The sequence below is a fragment of the Wasmannia auropunctata genome, unplaced genomic scaffold, assembly GCF_000956235.1.
Source record: "Wasmannia auropunctata unplaced genomic scaffold, wasmannia.A_1.0 LD336078.1, whole genome shotgun sequence".
Lineage (NCBI taxonomy): Eukaryota > Metazoa > Arthropoda > Insecta > Hymenoptera > Formicidae > Wasmannia > Wasmannia auropunctata.
This window is the reverse complement of record NW_012026812.1, coordinates 478,649-479,944: the sequence shown is the minus strand read 5'-3', so window position 1 is coordinate 479,944 and position 1,296 is coordinate 478,649. Positions and strand designations below refer to the sequence as shown.

The 1,296-nt window shown below is 64.0% G+C and overlaps 1 protein-coding gene across 1 annotated transcript in view; it reads right to left on the bottom strand.

The window, feature by feature from the left end:
- Nucleotides 1–1,296, bottom strand: part of LOC105449076 — an 8,664-nt gene that overhangs the window by 6,681 nt on the left and 687 nt on the right. The window lies entirely within an intron of this gene.

Below are 1,296 nucleotides of genomic sequence, written 5' to 3'. Positions count from 1 at the left end.
CCGACCCTGAGAATCGTCGTCGCGATTCCTCCTGTACCACAGTCTCGCGCGATACACCGCCGTACCGACGACCCTCGCCTCGGCGACGACGCGGCGCGATGGATCGTCTGGCGGGTCCGGTGCCACGACGATGCGCACCATTCTGTGCCGAAAGTATTCCTCCCCTCGGGCGTAGTAACGATCGAGGACGAGATTCGCGACGTCCTGTCGAGTCATCCGTCTCAGCGCTTGTTCCCTGTTGGTGACGGCGGCGGCGGCTGGTCTACCTCCTGAAACGACGCGAGACGTTGCAAGAGAAAGAAAAGATACGAGTTTCGCGCGACGGGTGTCACTCACGTTTCCTCATTGTCGAGCTTCTCCCCCCCACCCCTCCTTAGTTATACCTGCGCGATAGAGGGAGCGTGGAACGTGCTCTCTCGGCGCGATCGTGTGTGTGTGTGTAGTCAGATTCTAGCGATTTCTCGCGGTTGTCTCACCTGGGGGAACCTTAACCTCTCTCCAAGAGGGGTTGCGTCACCGTTGGAGATTTATCGCGGTTGTCTCATCTGGGGGAATCTTAACCTCTCTCCAAGAGGGGTTGCGTCGCCGTTGGAGGTGGACGCGGGTTCGAACGGGAGAGCATGAGTCCGCGGGAGCGCGGCGTTCGAGCGAGGCGAGCGCGTTCCCCCCTCCTTTGCGTTCCAGCGCGGAGAACAACTCTTCCACCGTTCTGCTGTCCGCGTTCGCGATCCGTTTTTGATCGTTGCACTCTATCTCCCTCTCCGATCGTTCGTTCGCGACTGACGCGCGGGAGCGCCGCGTCGGAGCGACAGAGAGAGAAAGCGTCGATCCTGCGTTTCTATTGGTCGCCGAGGAATGTCGAAGGGGGGAGGCCATTGTTCGCTCGCCTACGTCGTGTCACTGCCGCGCGCGCGGCGGTGCGTCTCTCTCGCCGTCTCCCTGCCACGTCACAGACGTGTCGTGGCGCGGCGGTGCGACTGGCTCGCCGTCTCGGTCGCGCGCGCGACGGAGAGACGCGTCGCGCGGCGGCGGTACGACTCTCTCTACGTCCGCCATTGCGCCACTGCCGCGCGACTGAGGCGCGTCGCGCGGCGGCGACTCTCTCTACGTCCGCCATTGCGTCACTGCCGCGCGACGGAGAGACGCGTCGCGCGGCGGTGCGTACTGTTCTTTCGTCTGTACGTTCGCCGCGCGAGTGAGACGCGTCGCTCGGCGGTGCGACTCTCTCTCGCTCGCCGTCACCCTGCGTTCGTTCTCCACTGCCAACCGAGAGGGAGACGCGTCGCGCGGCGGTGC